Source organism: Leptosomus discolor, chromosome 1, assembly GCF_034619465.1.
Source record: "Leptosomus discolor isolate bLepDis1 chromosome 1, bLepDis1.hap2, whole genome shotgun sequence".
NCBI lineage: Eukaryota > Metazoa > Chordata > Aves > Leptosomiformes > Leptosomidae > Leptosomus > Leptosomus discolor.
The window spans coordinates 180,278,194-180,301,828 of NC_141391.1; positions in this window are offsets into that span (position 1 = coordinate 180,278,194).

Below are 23,635 nucleotides of genomic sequence, written 5' to 3' on the forward strand. Positions count from 1 at the left end.
CTACCTTGGGCCCCTGCAAAGTCTGTGACTGACCCTGAATAAAGTGAGAATTAGCTTAACACTGCCAGGTGTCATGGGTAATATTAAATTGTCATATAACTCTCCAGAAGGCCAAAAGAGAAAATAAGCAGGTCTGAAATGGATGCCATTCCAGCTGCTCATTGAAAAGCACCTCATAACACTTTCCTCAACACTGTGTAAATATGAAGTTCGTCTGCCAGTAATCCTTAGGGGGGCAATGCTGGAGGAGAACTCAGCAGCCTTCTTCCACCTACCTGCTTTGAGCACCCCATGTACATGCGCTGCCCCTGGGGCCTCTGCTGCAGCTTAGTTTTAGAGCAGGCTGGACTTAGAGCAGCTTGATCATTTGGTCCCCAAGGCACAGCTTAGAGCAGTTCTATTGCTATTCTTCCGCATGGCAGCATCTTCCCACTGCCGTGGACGGGCAGTGCTGGTGCCCAAGGTCAGTGGCGATGGGCTGGCTTTGGACGGCTGTCAGACAGCTGGGCTTTGCTGCTTCAGCTCATCATTATAACAGCACAGAAGGTGCTACTTTCTGCTTCTAGACCTTTCGTTCTGCTGTGGCAGAAGCATATGGATGACTTGGATGCTGATTTATAAGCCAGACGACTTCAGCAAAGTCCATTTTAAAGGCTGTAGTTGAACTGACTGATTTAGGTCAGCCAGAATTTTGCCAATGGTTTCTATTTGTACCCGATATTGCCCCAGTTGAAGATTTGTCAGCAAATTCAGTCAGCCTTTTCAACCCTGTACCGGTATGTACTGATCCTTCGTAAATTAGGGCACGTGCTGCTTTACCAAGGTGTCAGAGTTGCAGTGTACTTTTTCAGGGCTAATGCTTGCGCAATAGTATGTCCATAAAGTTTTCCTATGATCCTCCATCTGCCTCATCTTTCCTGTGGAGAGCTCTTCTGCCGTTGCTTTGTTCTGTTTTTTTCCCCCACCATTTCACACATAAACCTTTCAGCATCTGAATTCAGCCAGGCTGAGATCTAGGAGGTGGGTGCAGGAGGTAGGACCACGGAGCCCCCCTCCACCTGGCCAAGCTGGGATGCTTTAGAGGGCTCTGGCCGGAGCGAGACATTGGGGTCCAGCTGGGTCGGTGGTGCCACGGGGCTGCCCCCCCCAGCCCATCTGGCTGGCCCATCAGCCAGCCAGGCTGACGCAGCTAATCCCCCTCACTGTCAGGGACAGCTGTCAGACGGTGCTGGCTTTTTGGTCACTGCCAGCCCAGGCCAGATTTAAACCGGTGTCCTGTGGATGGCCTTGGATCTCATCATTGCTCCTGCGAATGACTTTCCCTTGTTTTTTTTAAACGGGAGTTTATTCTGCTGGGTAGGTGGTGCTGGTGCTGGCTACAGTGAGGTTGCATGAACCCAGAGAGCCGGGAGGCTGAGCTAACCAGCCATACAGGTTTTAATCCAGGAGTCCAAGGTCTGCACCAGAATACAAAGAGGAGGGTATGTTCAGCAGTAGCTCTAAGCCACATCCCTCCTTATTGTAGTCCTGACTGCAAAGGTCACAAAGCATGCAGATGAAGGCTACTTCTAATTATCATCCCTGTTACAAAAAAATCCTACATGTGCAGTCATCCATGCAGAACTGAAGGAAGGGAAATATGTCTTATATAAAGCAGCAGCTTTGGGGATTCACTTGACTTTGTGTGTGCATATGTATGTGCAACATTTGGTGAAAAATGCTCATTCTGTTGGAATGGGTATTATTCATGAATATGGTTCCAGTTTAGTTTATTGTTCTTGACTTTAAAAAAAAGAAGGGAAATTTCCAGTAAGTCTAAATACCTTACTTAGACATCTTGAAAATGAAGCTTTGCAAATTCTCATTTTAAAATAAAAAATTTGCATGATTATCAATCTGTTAGTTTTTGGGTTTTTTTTTAGAAAAAGGTTTAAAGTGATGAAGAAGAAACTAAAGAAAAAAAGGAAGCATCTGACCTGAAACTAAATTTGTCAGATATTCTAAACCTGGCCATCTGACTGAATGAATCCCCTTTTCACACAGCCCCTTCTCAGAAGAGGTGAAGTGCAATCTAGCCGTTCAGGGTGAGTCTTCCACTCAAAACCTGCCTGATGAAGAAGTCTGCATACCACAGGGATGAAAGTAGGCTAATCTTTGTCTCTTAGAGAAGAAGCACCTGAAGCTATATCACTGAGGATTAAAATCTTCTGGGACTCTCGCCTCCAAGTTGGACAGATGGCAACTCCACATAACAATAAAAGTATCCTTGCAAAATAAATGAAAGACAATTAGTCACCTCCTACATAACCTAATCCAGGCAGCAAGTGTTTGATGGGGATTTGAGAGTGATCGAACAAGATGCTCTGAAGCAATACTTTTTCTACAGCATATGGAGGGTAGAATTTAGGGCTGTGCAAATAACACACTTTTTTTTTTTCTTTTACTTTTTGGTTCTGCAACTGAATGGCAAAATCACAAATAAGAAATTACAAGTTGGATTGAATTCTAGGTTTTCACTGAAACAAAATATTACATATTCGGAACAGATCCCATGTATTCCATTTCGATTTCAGCCATTTAAAAAGCCACACCAACATATGGTCCCATTAAGAAAATGCTGTTAATACCTTTCATTGCAATGTTAGTGATTGTGATGTTGGCTCATGATGTGGGATACCGACACTGAATTCCCCACTCTACGAAAGGGCCTTTCAGTGTACTTTCTCTGGACAGGGCTCTTACCATGCAGGTGTCCTGGAGCTTGCTCTGCTGACATTCAGTTTCAGCAGGTGCTGAAGTTAGAACTGCACCCAGCAGCCTCACCAGGATGGTGAGGTGGCAATGATGGGCGCTGGTCCCTCCTGGTGGCAGTGGGGAAGTCAGGGACTCCAGGGACGGTGCCACAGCTCTGAGAGCAGGACAGAGCCTGCAGCTGTGTGGCACCGCAGCCAAGCACCTCCCAGAGCTGCTTCAGCTTTGAACTGGAGTCTTCCTAGGACATAAGGAAATGCTATCAGAAGAGCAGAGGCTTCTCCACCAGTGTGCGTGTGTTTGCTTTTCTTCTGGCTTTCAGAGCCAGCATTATCATGCCCGGTACCTGCCTGAAAATGTAGCCTCTCGCTCCACCAAGGGCCACTGTTTTGTTCCTCTGTAACATCCTCCCTTCGCCCTTCTCCAGCTCAGCTTAAAGTGCTGCTACCAAAACTGCTTCTGTTTCATATTGCTCTGACCACATCATACCTGTTAATTCCTTTAGGCTCCCAGAGGCTTCTGCATCCTTCTGTTTTCTGTAAGCCTCACGGCAGTTTTCACCCTGCTGTCGTACCCAGTCCTCGTGGCTTTAGTTCAGCCCCAGAAACCCTTCCTCACTCTGCCCTTTGGGTTTTCTTTCACACTGCTCACCAGGCCCTGCTCACACCACAGCTCCTGCCCACACCAGTCTCGTTCCCTTCACAGTACATGGCCACATTGCCTCCAGCGCAGTCTCTTGGCACAGTTGAAGAGGCTTCTTACACTGTTCTTGCCCCAGGAAGCCTTAAGAAAGTCACTTCCCAGAGGCCAGATTGTTCCTGGAACATGCCAGGTGCAGTGCAGGGCTGGCAGAAAAATTTCAATATGTATTTCTTTCAGACCTATACCCCGTCTTACTGCACTCACCAGTGCAATGTTGCACTGACTTCCCACGCAAAATTAAGGAGTGAGAGACTTCTCTCTGCATTTCTTCCCTTGCCAGCTCCTGATTGTTCCACCTACAAACTGGTTGGGACTGGTGTTGTCTCCCATCATTTCTTAGCACAGAGTCTGGTACAAAGGGACTCTGATCTCTGCAGATCTAAGCCCTGCTGTATCAATAGCTAATTAAAGTTTCTTCCATATTTAGGACCCTAGTCATCCTTTTACTGACAGTGCTGTGAAATTGCAGTGACTGGAAATCAGACTCAGTGATATTAAAAAATAACCGACCAGACTGAACACATCAAACGTTTTCTGACCTGTTTCACTTTGTCTCCCTTATCTGAACCACATGGGTGGAATTTAGCTCCTCTATTTTTAAACCTTTAACTCAGGCATTGACCTCTTTACTGCAGTCACCCTAGGTTCCCTTTGCAGTCAAAGAAGAAAGAGGTACTTCTTGGGTGCAGTTTGCTTGGCCTACTTTTGGGGTCTAGTTTAGGGCAAGATGAAAGGAACCCCAGAAATGCCTGTTTCTCTTCACTGACTGTAAAGTCTTGGTAGTCATGCCACATCCTGCAGTGTCAATCAAAACTGAACCTAAGTGCTCTGAGATGGTTTTTGTACACCATTAACTCTGCACACTGTTAACTCTGAATAAGTGGGTTATTCATAGCATACATAGAATGTTATATGTTACATCTGTTCTGTATTCGTATATATAAAATATATTATGTATATATATAAAGTCCATGCATTCATGTATTACTAGGAAGCTACTCAAACAGCTGTAGTTATCACTGCACCATTTTTCTTACAGTTTCTTAGATGGGAACTCTACCTTCAAACCATTCAAACCAGTATTTATGCCAGAGCAGACTGCGCACAGTACACCTTTGCTAGGCCCTCGTCCTTGGTGATTCTTTGCGTTTCTGACAGTGTCATTCCAGCACCAGCCATAAAGTCAGAGACGCATCCTGGGGACTCAGGCTCGGGATATTTCTTTAGCTCTTATCAGGTCTGCACAGCAGCTTGCTGGGGACAACAGCTGGAACTGGAACTACTGGGTACTTGTAGCATCCACCATGAATTGATTCCTTACCTGGGCACAACTTCCACTGAAGCTTTTGGAAGCAAGGACTTCACATGTCGGTGTGAGAAGCCAGACTGTCCCCATTTTTTTGCCCCAGCTGACCAAAATGAGGTCTGGAAATTTGAATTTAAATTTGAATACACATGTGGGTCACTTGATGTTGAGACCCACAATACAGAAAATTAAGAACCCAGCAGTGCCACTGAATCTGTCTGATGGATGCTGTTAGCCACACACTACACTGCAGCCATCCAAAACTGGAATTGGCACTTATAGAAAAGCATGTTTTTAAAAAAAGCACTCAAAATGTTACAGCCTCTGAACTATCCTTGCTGGTGCATTTGTTGCAGAAGACAAGTTTTCTGGGGGAGGCAGGCCACTTATGTCTTCTTGTGTGTGCCTAAACAGTAGCTCTGAAGAAAGTTTTCATTTTCTGGTTCAAATCACACTGAGTTGAAGTAATTATTTGACTTACTTCTTTTTTTACTTCAGTGTGCACCTGAGAAGAACTGATATCACTCAGAGCAGGGGACACAGCATTGATTGCACCATTGAGGGGAGACATGCTGTCGTATGTATAAACTACACACATGTCCTAGGAGCATGTTCTGACATCACTAATTTATTTAACTTACCTGCAAGATAGTATACAAGAATGGAAGAGAATAAGCTGCTACCATCACTTTTCAGTAACAGTTAAGTCATTCGGTCTTGAGCACAAATATTTCGGTAAAGCCTCTTGATACAAACACCATTTTGTGACAGACAATTCCATTTATTTCTTTGAATTGGAATGCTAATTAAATCTGTCAGCGGTTCTCTTGCCAAAGATCTGCTGCTACATCTGTGGGCAAAGCTGTATTTAAATACCCTTCAGAGCCAGTAGCATTCCATTGACCAGATTTATGAAGGGAATGTAACCACAAAAAATATATGCTGTTATCTTCTCACCTAGGAAAACAATCTGATAGACAGTTTCTTAAGTGGAGCCGCCTTTTGATAACGGGTCTAACTTTCTGTATGGCAAATTAAGTGATATTGTGAACAATATTGTAATCTTTCAGTATATCTCTTTCCGATGATGAATTGCATTAAAAACACATGGCAAAATGTTTTCCTTTATTCCTAAGAGGCATTGTAGCTGGTTTATATTATTCTCGATGGAGCCTGCAGAAGCTGTCCTGCTGTCCTTTACGTGCTGCAATCCTGGCAGTCTCATGTACCTTTACAAGAAAATTGATCCCGCTGTACTGCACTTCTTATGGAAAGCCCTGGAGATCAGTGTTCTCCTTCTCACTGGAAATGAACCCAAACCATTGATCAATATCCCACTGCATTTAGGAAGTGGGTTTCTCTACAGGAACAGAACTTCATGGGCTTATTAACATTTCCCCTTCCTATACACCTGGCTTTATGCGTGGTCTGTGAAAGATGAATAGTTGGCACTTCTACCTGAATCACGTTGAAACACTGAACTGCAGCAGCACCTGCGCTAAGGCAGTTCCCAGGCACGCCTGTGGTTTGCTGAGCACTGCCCACAGCTGCACTGTCAGGTGCAGAGTAACCCTGCATGCAGAGCTAGTAACAAGATGTTGTGTCACTTCAGTGTTACACAGATCCTTGGCCAAACAAATGCATTTTATATCACAAAGGCCTGAGTGAAAAATGACATGATAAATCTTAGTGATAGGGAAACTATGTGGTAAGCATTACAGCTGAAAAACAGCAGGGCTCAGATTAAACTGGTTCAAGTCCATGGAAGTTAACAGAAATCTTTCCATGGGATCTAGGTCTGTGGAGCAGGTCCCATCTTCTCCCTGTGGCAACACACTGTGATATGAAGCATCTTGCAGGGTGGCAAGGAATCGGGTAACTCCTCTTAACCCTGCTGGACAAGCCAAGTGACACAGGGCACCTGCACAACAGCTCCTGTTCTGTGAACCAAATGTCTGCTAAGGCTTACAGCGAGGTATTCATAACGTGGATGGTAGACATCCCAGATGGTCTGGCCCCTGTTTGTATCATCAGGACCCCGACATGTTCAAGGTGGTTGCTCTATAGTTGCTGCAATAAGGTGGCATTTATGGGACTGAACTTGCATGTTCTCACTGAGCTATTTATGTGTGTGTGTTTAGACAGGTTATTCCCATCCTGGAAGCTTATTTAGTAGTGTTACAGGGGGTTTCTGGCTTGCCCATGCACTTTCTGGCTTACAACTGTGCAGGCAGACTACGTGCAACTGGAGACCGAGGCTGGCCAAGACCCCACAGTCAGCTCCTGTGTTTAGGATCTGTAGGAAAATCAATACACCCTGGAAGTCCCCGGCACAGCCCAAGCACCTGGCACACTCTAGCTGCTCCTCAGACCCATCCTCCTCACCCAGGCCCCAGCTCCCTGCAAGAGGGCAGTGGGGACCCCAGGGCCGCCACGGGCCACCCTGTAGCCTCCAGTGTAGCACTGGGGGCTGTAGGTGGTGTGGGCTGAGCTCAGGGAAGGCATGCAAGCAGAAGCAGCAACCCCAGCGATTCCATGCAGCGTTGTTTCATACTTGGAAGCAGTTAGTCACTGTTCTAGCAGGCTGTGTGTTTGCATTTGAGCCCAGACAAGTGCTTCCCAGAGCACCTGAGAGGAGCGAGGCAATGGTGGGAGCTGGCTAGTGCCAGCAGCCTGCCCTGAGACATGGCCGATGCGGATACAAGCCCCCAGCTGCAAGTTAGAAGGCTGTTGATATGTAAATAAAAAGGCCTCCTTTTTTAGAAGAATGGAAGCATACTGTCAGGTCAAGCTATTTGGGACTCACAAGGAAGCAAAGGAGCTCTAACTGATGCTCAGCTTCCTTATCACTCCAGCTACTGAAGCATGGGGATGCCCAGCTATATTAGGTAAAATCCTTATGCTGATAACCTATAGCAGGTTCTCTGAGGGCAGCTCTAGGGATTTCACACTGCTCAGAGATCCTGGCGTCTGCCAGGATTAACCCAGAATTATGGACCCTTAATGACATTTAAAGCAATCTGGGGTCCTCAGAGCAAATATCTGCCTCAATGGCTGTTAGTTTCCCAGCGTAGCAAGTGTGATTATTGTTCTTAGCTGGCCATCAGGGATGCAGACAATGGATTTGTGTGTCTGTCTAACAGCTGTTATCACATATGGGATCAATGTGTCCCTGCCATGGTTCAGTATTTTAAGAAGGACAAGACAGAGGTGCAGAAGGTTGCACGTAATGTCTCTTCTCCCTATACCATTCTTGGTCATAGGTTACTGTTTTATTCTAGCATCTGATGTATCCAGGCTAATCCACTGGAAATCAATCAGATCAGCTGGGAATGGGCATCCAGTGATGACAGATCGAGTTAATGGTCTTTATCGCCGGTTCAGTGACAAGGGTCTAATCCTGGTATTTCTGCACTGACGTGCAGAACAGAGCACACATGGGAAAGCACAGAGACAGGAAAAGTAAGTGCAAACATGCTTCTAACTCCTTAAAGACCTGTACATGTGAGCAGGCTGGTGCTGGAATAAATAACCTACCCTGTATTTCCAGTAGAAGGTCAGGACCAAGTGATTGATGTTTGTGTCTTCCCCCACACCTCACTGATAACATTACTGAGTTACATGTACCTATTTCCTCATCAAGATACATACATTTTAATTATAGACATGTTCCAGCTTCAGTCTTGCCTCCAAATATATCAACGCTTTTAACGTTATCACAGATATATAAATACCAGTAATGCCAGAGCTCAGTGCTGTCCTGCTCTGGGTTTTGTGTTATTTAATGTTAAGTAAATATCATTTAAGCTAGATGTTTGGGGTTTTTTTCTTCTTCAGCACTGCCATCTTTCTGAAGGTGATGTGGTAGACAACTGTAGTCTGTATTTTCCCTTGTAGACTTCAAGGTCTGCTCCCCAAAGATCAAGAGGTAATTTTTTGAGTCATAATTGAGGATCTCTTGAATTTTGACTCTTTAAGGGAAGTTAGGAAAAAGTACCCAAACCCAGACGTTTGAAGTCATCAGTCATCTTTTAGAGACTTCATCATTCCCATGCTGCTTTACCTGTAATTTATCCTCACAGCTATTACCCATCTAAAAAATAGGCCTTTGCACATGAACATAAGAAATATTGGTGAGACTGCTGATATGGGAAAGGCCAGCAGGATCAGACCTTAATATTTCACATCTAATCCAGTGAATATTGTGTTTATTAGGTCCCATATGCTCTGCTAATTCCAGCTTTATTTATGATACGTGGCTTATTTCTTAGGATTAGGTTTCTAACAGCAATTGGCTGTTCCACAAACAGTGCACTAAAGCAGTCCCCCCCTTGCAGCTAGAAGTGGCTTCTTCTGCTTGGATTGTGAAAAATATTTATCCAGCTTGATATCTAAGCAATTGAAACTCTCCATGATGAAATCTGTGCCTCCTAACAGGCCTCACATATGTACAAAAGCATTTCCCAACCCGCTGGCACTAACCGCTTCACAGCCACGGAGGAATCTGGGATGTTGAAGACTGTCCATAAGCATTATCCAAACTGTCTGCTGCACCTGCCAAAATATTTCTGTCTCCGCCTCTGCAGGGCTGTGCAGCTGGGGTCCACTGCGCTTTGCAAACCCCTCTCTGCCTTCCACTGTCGCTCCCCACCGCAGCCGGGCTGAGCCGCGGCATCACGCCACGGCAGGGGCACAGCCTGCCCGCTCGGGTGGGAGCAGCCGGCATTTTGAGCTGAGCAAGTGGAGAAGCCAGCGCACGAGGCTGGGAATGGTGCCAGAGGGCGGTTTGGGCACAGGGGCCAGCAGTCGGGCTGTGGGGTCAAGGACGCCTGTGCCCTCCCTGCAACGCCTGTGCTACCTCTGCTGGAGGCTGTCACTGCACCCAAGTTGGCAGTGTCCTTGCTTCAGTGCCCAGGGCCAGAACCCCGACACCCCCCAGTGATGCCTCCAGGCTCCAAATCACATCCTCACCCACATAGCCCTCTAGCTCCCAGTTCCTTTTCTGACCCCCTTGTAAAAGGCCTTCCTAAAAATAAGCTGCTTGTCTCATGGATGCAGCGAGAAAGAGGAAGAACACAGTTACTAAACAAACACAGGCGAGGCATGAGAGCATACAAAGTACTGGTTCATTTACACATCATCCAATTAGTTCATTTTGTCTTCTGCCATTTGCATCACATGCCCAGGCAGCTGTTTAAATGCTGGAGTTTTTCCTTTATCTTTGTTGCTTCCAGGATAATTTCCCCTCCTGTTGGCTGATTGGACTCACTGTCTCTCTTCTGAGGTCAGGATGTGTGTGAACTGCTTGTGGTCCTGTGACCGACTTTCTGCCCTGCCTGGAAGGTCCTGTGGCCAGCTCAGAGGGCTCCTGTCTGTGCATCACACAGTCTTTCCCTAAAACAGCCATCACCCTGATGAACAAGGATGCAGAAAATGCTAGAATCAAAATTAAAAGTCAGCCATGAAGCCACAATTTCAAATACACCCAAATAAAATTAGTTACTTGGGATGGCAAGCAACATCAATCTGCTAGTCTATAAATTAATAAGAATTTTTTTGCGCTGATCAGAAGATTTCTTGCCCTCTGTACTCTGGGAATTCACAACATCCTTCTGCTTTAGCACAGGAATCGGCACGAAAGGGCTCCCAGTCCAGCAGTTCCCTCCCTGTATATGTTTCCTTCTCCCCTCCCCTTCCTAGCTTCTTCTTCACCCAATTTTTCCTGTCTTCTGAGATTCCCTCTTTTTGCCTACCGTCTCCTTTTTCATTCTCTCTTTCCAGAAACCGTTATCTCTTCCAAAGCAGCTGTATGCTTCAGTTCCAAGGCCCATGTCCCAGAGACTAAGGATCATACCAGGAACACCAGCAGTTACAATAATAACAATAACCATAATAGTAATAACATTAATTCTCATCTGCAGTGGAGGATATTGAGGACAAATGCCCAGGACAGTTGGCCAGCAAGGACCTTCAGTACGTGAAGGAAGACCCGTCAATACCAGGGCTGGTGGGCAGCCTGGACCTGAGCCATGCCCTGGGCACAGGGGGGGGTCTGCACATGTTTCCAGGGATGCAACGACAGAAGCACAGGAGGTAAATTGCTGTTTATTATGTCTCCTGCTGACTGGCTTCATTCATGACTTTCTGGCAGCAAGGCTGTAAAGTCATAGAGGTGAATAAAGGTGGGAAAGACCTTCTTAATCGCTCAGTCCCTGTCCTGGTGTGAGTACCAGGTTGCTTCTTTAGCCCATGGGTGAAGCCCCCGTGAGCGGCTCCATGCAATACTTGCGCAGCGATGCTGCCCAACCAGCTGCTGCCCACCTGGGCACGTGGGCACCCGGCTGCTGCTGCCCGCCTCAACACATCGGTGCCCAGCGCCGGCTCCAGCCACCCAGTGAAGCAGCCGCAGGGTTGAAGCGCAGCTGCCAAGTGCAGCTTTCCAGCGGATGGCTTATTGCATTTCACAGAGTGCTGAGCCTTGGGGATTTCCTAAGGCAGCCTCGCTGGATGTGTGGGAGTGGGGAGCTGAGCACCCTCTGCTACTTAGCAAGGAGGTCCAAATCTCTAACTCAGGCGTGGAGACCCAAAGACTCCCAAAGGAATCCCTCTCTCCTGCCCTTAAAAAGCTTCATCCATTGCTTGGTGCTTTTCTTAATGTCCCAGCTGCAGAACAGTGAGTCAGGGCAGAATCCCAGCTGAAACTGGGCAAGTCTGTGGCTTTCAAGTACTGCAACAAAAATCCCACAAATCACCGAAGGCAAGGGAAAAAAAGTACAAAAATATGTTTCTTTTAAAATCTCAGGGTTTTTAAGCAAGCTTCATGATTGTTTTTTACGGGGAATATTACATGCATGGCAGTAGGCTGAAGTAGACCTTTCCTATATTCCCTTTAAGATGATGCTGAGACTCTTTTTAAAGGTGTGCATACCTACACACAGAAAGTTAAGTTTGACAGAATAACAAGAATGATAAATGAGGTGAATTTGCAAGTTTTTCTCCTTAATTCCCGTTCCATTATCACCACTTTCCTTCCGTGCAGAGCTGCCTGCTTGGACTCTCACCTTAATTTGCAAGTGCAGTTAGAAAGACAACTAATTTCTGCATCAAATCTGTGAGGAGCCTGTTTTGGCCTTGCTAAAAGGGAACTGCTTGATATAGGAGGTGTATTTTCAAATTTGACTTATTTATGGACTTCAGGGATTTAAAAAAAAATTAAACTGTTCTAATGTCATCTTGTTCAGCTGGTGACAAGGGAATTTGGAAAAGATTAAAATTGTACTAAGAAGGTTTGTTATTTTACGCAAAAGACAGGCAAATTAAATTAAATCACGAAGTGTTTAAAAAAAAAAAAAAAAACACACCAGAAATCAGCCTAATCTTAAAATCCTATAAATTGTACATGTAATGTGGTAATAGGGCCTAGTGAATATGTTAAACTTTTCATCCTCATTCAACTGAAATGCTGATGCGCAAATGTTGCACAGAAAATCATGTATTTGCAGTGGGATGTGACTGCGATCTAATTTAGCAGCATTTCTTCTCAGTCATCTCTTTGCTTTCTTCCTCATGAGCCACGATGAACCTTTTCCCTTACATGTGGCTCTCCAAGGCACGAGTAAGATGTAGCTCGGGGAGGTGTTTAGTGGCACCTTCTTCTGCCAGCACCCAGGACACTGGCTGCTGACCGTGTGGGCCCACAGCCTCGCTGCCTGCTCCCATCCAGCTTCTCCCTCCGCAGCTGGTGGGTTCAGCAGATTTTTGGCATGGCTGTGAGGCCCCCGCCGGATTGCGGGGCTCCTGCCCTCCTGGACTTCCCTGAGGGGGTTGCAACATCCAGAAGCTTTGGCTGCTCCAGTTTCTCAAGTTGATGAATGATTGGAAAATTTGGTCCTGGAGATGTTTGTGCCCTCGCATATGGAAACACAGGAGCTGATGAAAGGGTGCCAGGAAGACAGAAATAGCAACAGGTTGTAGTGTGGGGCAGGTGGCATCTCCCTCTGCTGCTGGGAACTACTGAAAGGGGCTGAAAAGCAAGGACAGGTGTACCCAGCCTGTGTCCCTGATACTCCCTGCAGCTTTTAAAGACCACTTCTCATCCCTTTCCTTGCTGCTATGCCCTTTGGGGGCCGTGTGACATTACAAGATGAGCAATCCCACAGGGGGCGGGGGCCGCAGCGATGTCCTTTCCCAGGGACTGGGATCTTGGGGCTGTGCTCCGGGTGGCCATGCGGTGCCACAGTCCATGCCACAGCCTCACTTGTGCTGGGAGCATAAAAGCAGTGTCTCGGCTATCCTTTTACCTTTCCTAAAATGCAAACAAAGCTCTGAGAGCTCTGCCCGCCCTCAAATCACACTGGTGGGAAACTTGAAAAATTATTGTGGGGTGGGACTGAAGCACACTGTTGAAACCCCACACAACCAGTGTCCTCACAAAAGCCTGATTTCTTTAGAGATTTGGGCTAAAATCAAAATTAACCAGGCAATGCTTCCAAGAGAGGCCGTGCTTGTGGGGTCTGGCCAGGCGGGATGCTGGCTGGAAGCCCTGAAGCTTTGTTATCAGCGAGCTGACCCCCTGCTACACACACCCCCAGCACACACACACACATGTGTGCACACACACACACAGAGCACAGGGCCCGGCGTGGGGTGAGAGCCACACCGGCCACCATGACATGGCTGTCACACAGCTGCCGTGGTGCACCAGCAGAGCCAGAGGCTCACGTCCACCGGCTCGGGACTGGAGACATCACAGAACTTCACAAACAACAACTTTTTGATGCATGGAGGGAACAAAAGAAAAAAGCAATTATATTTTCATCTCAAGTTAAGCCAAAAAAAAAAAAAAAAGTGTCATGGTTTTATTTAGGATTGTGGTGGAACAAATGCATTTTACTTATCCAAAATGCAGTGGTTTACCCAGAAGGCAAATACCTTGAGGGAGCAAAATGGATGCAGCCCCTCCAGCCCAGTCAGAAGACTGCATGCATTTCTTACCTCTTGGGAAAAGAGGTTGTCCCACTGAAAGAGCCGCTGTTTACTGGGTGCAGAAAACCCTCAGGACACAAGCAACTATGAAACCTGTATACTTTCCCTCTGGTCGTTCCGTAGCGGCTGTTTTGCCCCTGCCCCGAGGCTGTGGGCAGCAGCATGGGGCTGCAGGCAGTGTTGGACTCAGCAGCGCTGCTCCAGATGGGGCTCGCATCCAGGTGAGATGGCCGCGGTGTTCCAGCCCACAGAAATCCTGGGCTCATCTGCTGCTTCCACCAGTCTGGTAAAACCTCCAGGTAGCATCCCCTGGGGTGACTGTATTTTGTGTGACTTTGCTTTGTTTGTACAACACAAATCCATGCTGCACTGTGAAAGCACAAGCTGTTCCTCTCTTCTTGCCCCTCTCTTTTCCTTGATTTAAAGTGGTGTGCTTTTTGGAGCAGCCATGTCATTGCAGAATGTCCTGCTCATCTTGGGTCAAGCACAAAACCTGTCTCTCACCACTGGCACATGGCATCTCCCTGGTGCAAATGAGATGCAGGTATAAATAGCACCAGCCTCCATCAGCTGTCACCCTGGGGCCTACCCCAGGGCTAATCCACTGTCAAAATCCAATCCACTGGTCTCTGGTCCACCTCCACAGACCTTTTTATTACCATTTTCACAGTTTCCTGCCTCTACTCCCCTGCAGGGTTTGCTCCCAGGCCTCCCCGCGTCTCTTAAGGACTGGGCAATGCTAGTGGTGGGAGCAAGGAGCTGTGAGCAGGCTTCTTACCGAGCACCCAACTCATGGAAACCATTTTCAGCTTCAGCTGGCCGGGATGGGACTGAACTGATTATTGTGCTTGTCGAAGGGCTGATGAGCAGAGCAGCCTGAATATTTACGCTCCATGAGCACATTGCGTATGAGCACAACTAGCCTCTTTGGGCTGATGGGATAGATCTCTTTGTATTAAGCATTAATGAAAATATGTTGCATTACTATTGGAAAAGAAGGATTATGGACTTGCTGGAGCTTAATATCAGAAGGCTAAGGTTTAACATTGTTTTGCTTCTTTGACTAATATTTTATGCACGAAAGCAAGCTATGACCTTGATACACAAAGTCACTGCTACCTGAGAGTCACAAAATCCCAAGGACAGTCACAGTGCAGGCATAAATATGCGTATTCCATCAGCAGCAAGTGCAGATACTTTGATAAGACTTATAGACTAAGGACTTCAGTGTGGATTCCTCTGACCTAGATTTAGACATGACAGACAACATCTGAGCCAGTAGCTCCAGGTCCCCTTTCAAAATCGTGGAGAGCAGTGGGCACTTCTAGCACACAATTCATCTGAGCTGTATTAGACCTATTTTAGAATAACACGAGCCCCACAGGTGTGCTCTGACCAGAGGGGCACTTTGGAAAAGTAACCCAGGTACAGAGCCCACTGTAAATATCTGACTTTGGTTAAGTGAATCCCATACCAGACAAAAAAATAATTTGAATCTTTATAGCACAAATCCAAGAGAGGAATGGAAAGTAGGAAGCCGGGTGAGACTTATTAATACTCCTCCAAGCTCTCTTGCTATTAGTGCATCCTGCTCATCTTGGGTCAAGCACAAAAACCCTGCAGAGCCCTAGAAAGGAGATGTTGTCCAACAGGAGGGAGAAAGATGGGCCATACCATAAAGTCCCTGCCCTGTTTTTGTCAACCTGAAATCCACTCAGCCCAGGTAGTTTCATGTGAGACTTTAAGTGCAGGCAGGAAAGTTGGGTCATGAACCTGGGGAGACATTTGCAGATGAACTCATGCCTTACTTCAGCAGCTGTTGTTCAAGGTCTTCCCACAGCTGGCTCCAACACAACCAGCGTCCTTGACTTTCTACGGCTCAGGCATGTCTTGAGCAATGATTATTTTCCCCCTTAGACTCAGAAGACTTTTTCTTAAAATAGGCTTTCAAAAATAAATCCTTCCCTCAAAGTAACTGCTCAAGCCCAGCAGCTGTGGGCAGGTCTTGACCCCCAGTCTCACTGTCTGCGGACAGATTCCCCCCTGCAGAACACCTGTAATTCAAGCATTTGATTTTTCCCAGCAGGGCATCATTTCTGCAAATGAAGCCTATTTGTGTAATGAAACATCAAGTAGTTCACACAGGGATGCAGAGCAGTCATATAAGGAAAGAGCTCTCAAATGAAATGCTGTGCCAAGAGAGATTTAATTGTAGTTACTGTACAATGTAAAAAAAAAAGAAAAAAAAAAAAAAAAAAAAAAGGAAAAAGCCCCCCAACCTGCAGGAACTGGCTGTTTTCATTTCCCAGCAATTGCACAACAGCAAGCCTACCTCAGCGCTCAATAAGCTCCCGTTGGCACTAATTGGCACTCTTTCTGGCGAGTCCGCACAGAGGAGATGAGGTCTGGACAGCTTGCAGGGGCAGACCACTCCCGAAGCTCCACGCAGGCAGGTGAGACGCCGGCAGCCGCTCGCGCCCCATGCTCAGCAGCAGGCAGCAGCCCCAGCCCCTGGCACCTTTCAGGACTTCTGTGAAAGAATTTCCTCAGATGTGAAAAAGCAAGTGTGTGCACAGCCATACTGATATGAGATGGGAGACTCACGCCAGGAATTTGAGTGTAGTTAGCAACTTCATAGTGTGCAGGGATACCTACTCCTTGGGTATAGCGAGCACGTAGATACCTGTATAGCTCAGAGCATATGCTTCAGGGCTTTCTTCCACGGGGGCCTTAAGGAGCCTGTGAGTTCCTATCTTATTAACTAATAGCATCCAAGATAAGCATGGGCTTTTCCCATTCTAACTTTTGTGGTGGTATTTTCCACATTTCCTAATTTCTATGAACCTCCCTTTTTCTCTTGTTATTTACCACTACATTCACTGTTCTTGTCCCTGACGGAGTCTAGAGTTTTTCATGTGGAAGTAAAGTTTGTTACTGCCTCTCAAGTGAATCTTCAACTAGGGTCACCCAAGTTCTTCATTTGGCCAGAGACTGAGTCAGCCCCTTCTCTATGCTGTTTCTGTACCAAATGGCATCCTGTCCCAGGGTGATGCCTAACATGGGTGCTTAATGAAGCAACCAGGGAATTTTAGGAAAAACAGAATAATCTTATGAGGTTTCCTGTTTTGTTTAGTCTTCTTATTTTTCAAACAACAGTTAACTGAGCTGAAAGGGCCAATATAGCTTATACAGGGTTCCCCTATTACTTGAATTTCACAGAAGTGTGGATTTCAGCCAAATGGCGCTCTGGCTGCAAGACTATGGGCTGAGCTTGTACCTCAGATGTTTAGATATTCCCATTCCCTTTAGTGGCAAGTGCTCACTGTTCTTGCATAATTTGTCCATATCCAAGTTATTTCCAGATTATTTTAAGATACTTCCAAGAGTTCACTAGATGTTGAGAGTAGACTAAGTGTGTTTTCATTTGGTTTAACAGTACTAGCTGCAAGTACTGCACCAACACATAGCTCTCCAAACCCAAATCCTAAAGGAGGCTTATCTGAAATTCACCAAGGTTTAAGATGTTTTTCTGTTGAGTTCTGCAGGTTTTAGAACATGCCCAGCTCTATGCTTAACCAAACAAACTGAGCAGGATTTCAGCCCTGCCATTAACAGTGCAGCAGAAGGGAAGGGGACAGGCAATGGCAAGGCTGCACAGTCTTCCCTCTTCGGCTCTTTCTCCATTTTTGTAGAGAATCAACCACCTTTTGGGATATATCTCCAATTTCTGAAAAGGTTTTTAAAGCAGGGGAATAAGTTTGTGAGTGACAGAGAGGGTAGCAAGGCAGGGCATGTATAAAGGAGTCATTGCTAAGGCTGGCTGCAAACTTTCAGTCCAGGTTGCCTTCAGGCAGCAACCTGGGCTTTTGGAAGAAACAGTATTATGAACACAGAAGCACTCCATCAAAAATGTCAAAGTGTTGCCAAATATTTTCCAGCCAAATCTAGGTTTCGTTTTTGACAAGAAAAAAGGAAAGAAATGTTCCCATGGCTAAAAATTATCTCTGCAGTAACTCTGTGCATTTGCTGGAAATGCAGACTTATATGTGAAAGATAACTCGTTATGCACAATACTGTAACTTTGTGAATCCGTCAGCAATAAAAATGCCTGAGTTGTAACACAAAAATCATGCAGTAAGGCAGAGAGAGAAGAGCAAAATCTGATTGCCCACCAGTAAGTAAGCATTTTATTTTTGTATGGAAATAAGCATTTCCATTCCTAATGACTCTGTAAGCAGAAGTGCTTTTTTTTCTACAATAAGAGGCTTCTTGGGACTGGACAGTTGGTAGAATAGGTAAATTACTTTGCATTCATTAATATTTGTCCGTATGCCTAATATTTTAGGTGGTCAGAGAGGAAAAGCCCTTAGAAAGATCATAGAATACCAGGTTGGAAGGGACCTCAAGGGTTATCTAGCCCAACCTTTCAAGGTAAAAATGTAGTTTAAATTGTATGGCCCAGCACCCTGTCAAGATGAGTCTTAAAACTGTCCAATGTAGGGGAATCCACCACTTCCCTTGGGAGATTATTCCAATGTCTAATTGTCCTCATGGTGAAAAGGTTTCTTCTGGAGTCCAGTTGGAGTCTCCCCAGTCTTACCCCTTGTCATTTCCATGTGACTTCTCATAAAAAGGGAGTCTCCATCTTCTTGGCAGCCTATCTTTATGTACTGGTACATGGTAATAAGGTCTCCCCTAAGCCTTCTCTTCTCAAGGTGGAACAAAGCCAGTTTGCTCAGCCCTTCTTCATATGGTAGGGCACAGAAGAATCATAGAATCATAGAATAGATTGGGTTGGAAGGGACTTTTAGAGGTCATCTAGTCCAACCCCCCTGCAGTGAGCAGGGACATCTTCAGCTAGATCAGGTTGCTCAGAGCCCCATCCAGCTTGACCTTGAATGTGTCCAGGGATGGGGCTTCGACCACCTCTCTGGGCACCCTGTTCCAGTGTTTCACCACGCTCATTGTAAAAAACTTCTTCCTTATATCTAGCCTAAATCTGCCCTCTTGTAATTTAAAACCATTATTCCTTGTCTTATTGCAGCAGGCCCTGCTAAAAAGATTGCCCCTCATCTTTCTTATAAGCTCCCTTTAAGTACCAGAAGGCCACAATAAGGTCCCCTCGGAGCCTTCTTTTCTCCAGGCTGAACAATCCCAACTCTTTAAGCCTGTCCTCATAGAGGAGGTGCTCCAGCCCTCTGATCACTTTGTGGCCCTCCTCTGGACTTGCTCCAACAGGTCCATGTCTTTCTTATGCTGGGAGCCCCAGAGCTGGGCACAGCACTGCAGGTGGGGTCTCACCAGAGTGGAGTACAGGGAGAGAATCACCTCCCTTGACCTGCTGGTCACGCTTCTTTCAATGCAGCCCAGGATACTGCTGGCCTTCTGGGCTGCAAGTGCACATTGCCAGCTCGTGTTCAGCTTTTCATTCACTCACCCCCCCAAGTCCTTCTCAGCAGGGATGCTCTCAATCCCATCATCCCATACCCCGTATCAATACCAGTGGTTGCCCCAAACCAGGTGCAGAACCTTGCACTTGGCCTTGTTGAACCTCATGACGTTCACACTGGCCCACTTCTCAAGCTTGTCCAGGTCCCTCTGGATGGGGTCCTGTCCCTCGGGAGTGTCAACTGCACCACTCAGCTTGGCATTTTCTACAAACTTGCCGAGGGTGCACATAGTCCTGCTGTCTATGTAATTGATGAAGATATTAAAGAGTACTGGTCCCAGTATGGACCCCTGAGGGATATGACTCATCACCGATCTCCATCCGGACTTCGAGCCATTGACCACTACCCTCTGGCTGCGACCATCCAACCAATTCCTTATCCACCAAACAGTCCACTCATCAAATTTGAATCTCTCCAATTTAGAGAGAAGGATGTTGGGGGGGACTGTGTCAAAGGCCTTACAGAAGTCCAGACAGATGACATCTGTAGCTCTTCCCTTGTCCGCAGCAGTATTTACTTCATCATAGAAGGCCACTAGGTTGGTCAGGCAGGACTCACCGTGGTGAAGCCATGCTGGCTATCCCAAATCACCTCCCTGTCCTCCATGTGCCTTAGCAGAGTTTCTAGAAGGATCTGTTTCATGATCTTCCCAGGCACAGAGGTGAGGCTGACAGGTCAGTTGTTCCCAGGGTCCTCCTTTCTACCCTTTTTAAAAAGGGGTGCAATGTTTCCCTTTTTCCAGTCACCAGGGACTTCATCTCTGTTTCATAGCAGTGAAAATGTGGTTAGGAGGAAGTCAATGGGATCTGATTTATTCTACCTGCAGCTTAGTGTTAGCAACTCCTAACTAGTTTCTGCCAGTGAGTTGGTGTATAGTCCTGGAAAGCCATTTAGCTCCCAGCGCTGGCAGAGGGCAGACTCCATCCCACCCAACCACTGTTTTGCAGGAGCTGGAGCATTCCAGCTATTTTTGGTGGCCTGAGAGAAAAGAAAGGAGCAGACACAGTTTGACTCTCCCATTCTCAGAGGATACTCAAGTCACCAGCAGTGTTGATGGCATTTCAAGTGACACCTCTCTGCCTGCTTCCCACGCTTCCCACCATCTGTGCTTTCTTTCAGCGAGGTTTGTGCTTGCTTCTGGCATGGTATGGGATGGAGCAGGGCTGGGTGTCCCTTCCCGAGCCCAGCTGGTGGGGTCCAGCACTGGGCCTTGCTGCTGGGTCTCTCCCCAGCTCTGCTGCCATGTCCAGCTCCTTTGCTCCCGTCCCTGCTCTGCATTTGGAAGGTGTCTGCCATGTCCCTTCCTAAGCCTCAGAAACTGCTAGCAGTCCTCGGGCAGGTATCCCCACCCCCACAACAGATGCTGGCTCCCAGGAGATGGAGTCTCAGTAATGTTGTGGCCAAGGCCAAATACTAAGTGCCTCTGAAAAGGTTTAAGATCCTAACTTCAAGCCCCTGATTTTGAATATCCATGCTTTAATTCAGGTGTGGTGTGTGGGAAAAATATTAAATAAGCAATAATAGCTTCACAGGTATAATAACCATGCTGGCAAATCATATTTTGACTTTAAAATTGATAATAAACACATGCAATAAGTAAAGTTAATCATGCATTACATGTCCATGGCAGTAAATGATACCATGCCTATTAAAACAGTATCAATCAGGCACTGAAAAGGGTTTATATTTAGCACATCTCATTTTAGATTAAACAGACTCTGCTCTCAATTATCCAGTAATTACCTAGAGGCATGAAGGCATGTACACAAAGCTACAGCAAAGTGACTATGTGAGCACTGGCTTACTTCGCTGTTGGTAAACTTCATTTTGTCAGGATTAATTGGTGAGAAGGCTGGTGATGAACACATGACAAGCGCAAGACTCAATAATGCTTTAATAAAGTGATGGAAGCAAATGTTTTCCATCAAACCTCTTCAGCACAGGAAATGTGATTAATTAAGCACATTCATCTAATTACTGTATGAATTCTCAGGAGATAAATGTATACTCCAAGGCAGATACGCCGAGAATGATTCCAGCGGCTAGATTCAACTCATTTTTATGTGGTTTTTTATGTAAACATTAAATAAGTTCTTTTTTAAGAAGAGATCTTAACTGTGATTGGTTTCCAGCACTGGATCAAAGCCGGTACTAATCATCAGTACTCATCAGACCTAAGACAGCACTTCCTTCAGAATAACTCTCAGGCTTTTCTACTATCTCCAGTGAGACTGTTAGGAAAAATGTAACCACCAAAATGTTCGTTGGATGTTGGCTGTATCTTAACAAGCCTTCTGCTTTCCTTTGCATTAATAGTGTTGGGGTGTGCAGGGCTGGAGCTGCTTTTCTAATTAGCATCAGCAAACGAAGGATACGAGGCTCCAAATTGTGCCTGTACCAGTCTCAACACTTGGTACCACCTGGGGACAAACCCTTTCAAAAACAGGAGCCATAATGTTGCTTTCCCTAATCCAGGCATAGGTACCTACATCACCAGCTGTAGGGGATGTTGAATTCCCAGCACTTTCCGAAGCCCATGGGCAGGGCAGCTGCGGTGGCAGCACTGGGTGCCGGTGGCATCCTGCCCCACCCCCACCACGGCCACCAGTCTGGCTGTGCCCTGAGGCAGCCTCCCAGCACTGTTTCCCAGTGCTTCCAGCCAGCACCCAGCAAAATTCGCTTCTGCAAATGAAATCCTCAGTTTGTCTGGGAGAGGAGAAGCAGCAACTGCAGAAACAGTTCAACCAAGCGTCCCAAGGGGCAGTAACCCCTGCTGAGTCGTCAACGGCCTTGTCCCAGCACAGCCTTGAGCTGCCGAGGGGCCGAATTCCCTTCCCAGCCGCAGGATGCTCCCACCCATGAGGTTATGAGGAGGAAGGGTGAAGGAGCTGGGAATATGGCACAAATAGATACACAATCACAGCGGTGCCTTGCTGCGGCTTTTTGCAGGAACACCAAATATTTGGGGGAGAGAAGCTGGGGAGAGGGAGACCAAAGCTAGCAGAGAGGGGAAAAGCCATCTCAAATCCCCACCACCGCTCTCAGCACTGCTTCCGCTCCATCCCCCTCTCCCTTCCCCATGGGAAAAGCCATGCCTGGTGCCTGTAGTTTTAAAAATATCATTGGCAGGCTATAAATATCCAGCCATCAATTAACTGCATAAATACCCACAGTCCAGAGAGCTTTCCTTCCACACCACTAATGTAACTAACACCAGGGTTGCTCACCATCACAGGTCCTGCCATATTTGTCTCATTAAACCCAACAGTGCCTTGGTCTTTACCAATGTATTCGTTTTAGGGGTTTACAGCAGCCTTAGTTAGTCCATAGTGCATTTAAAGTCAACAGAGAGACTCTGCCTGACTTCTGTGGGCTTGGATCCCTTCCAAGGGAAATATTTTCCTACTTAAGTAACTCTGAAACAAGGCGATCACAACAACAACAAAAAAATCCAACCTGGAATGTTTCTTTTAAAAGTATGTTGTTGACAACAGAGTGCAAAGAAATCCTAGCACTGGGGGTAATTTTAATGTTGCTTCAATCAAATGTATCAGAATAATGAAATACTTGCAAAATAAACCTGTTTGCATTTATGTTCTTCCCAGCTATAGCTGTGCAGGGATGAGGGGAAGCACTGAGAAATTCTAGTTCAAAGGAAACAACAAAGGAAAGTGAAAACTTTCTCAAGCAGCCTGGCAGCTTGCTAGCTTCCCTGAGAGGGATAAAGAGAGCAGAGGCTGGGGGAAGCCCCACGGTATGATACAGTCCCATATCACTGTATGAAGTATCTGTCCCATTGGTGTGACCTAACTCATTGCAACACCAGCTCCTGTCAAAGAGCTGGAGAACTTCCAGAGCATTTCAGCCATAAGGATACAGTACCTAGATGAATAGAGCCGAAGAGGCACCCCCATGGGAGAAGGCAGGGCTCTGCTTGGCCTTTGCTTGCTGACAGCGGCCCTGGGAGGCTCCCACGCACCCTAAATAGCTCATCGCAGCATAGGTAATGAGCCGCAGGTACATACAGCAGCAGCAGGTGAATATACCTGTGGGTAGGTGAATATCTGAGAAGCCTCCTTTAATCATCCTTGCGATGTAATCAGTGCTCTGCCCTCTACTTAGTGTGTAATACCTCCTTGCGTAATGCTGGCAGGACAATTAGTGCCACTTCAGCAGGGTGAGCCCAGATACACAGCTTTGGAGCAGCCAGGTGACTCGCCTGGGACGTCTGCAGGTTCCTGCCAGTGATAACCAGTCAGTGTGGTGGAAGAAACCCTTGCGGTGCTCCCTAGGAGGGCAGGGCTAGCCCCCACTGAAGCACTCGATAATGGACCAATCTTGAAGCAACATCAGTGAAACACTAGTCTACAGAAGTATCACAAGATGTTTAACTACGAGGATTATTATTATTTGGGAAGACTGTATGAGAGGTGCTACATGG